Below are 342 nucleotides of genomic sequence, written 5' to 3' on the forward strand. Positions count from 1 at the left end.
GAAAAACATGCCAACCTACTTTCCAACACTCTAAGACTGAAAAGTTTGTGTTTTCTGGATGCTCAAGTATTCACAGTTACAAACCCACTTTCTGTGGAAGATGCTTGGATAAGCGATGCTGCATCCCAAATAAGTCTAAAATGATTACCATTCAATTTGATTGCCCAAATGAAGGGTCATTTAAATGGAAGATGCTATGGATTACATCTTGCGTATGTCAGAGGAATTGTAGAGACCCAGAAGATATATTTTCTCAACTTAAGATTCTATAAAAACAAGCACACGGGGGAAAGTTAGAGTCAATCAATAATGTCATCACATCAAAGAATTTGAACAGTTACA

The sequence above is a fragment of the Tamandua tetradactyla genome, chromosome 5 (genome assembly GCF_023851605.1).
Source record: "Tamandua tetradactyla isolate mTamTet1 chromosome 5, mTamTet1.pri, whole genome shotgun sequence".
In the NCBI taxonomy this organism is placed as follows: Eukaryota; Metazoa; Chordata; class Mammalia; order Pilosa; family Myrmecophagidae; genus Tamandua; species Tamandua tetradactyla.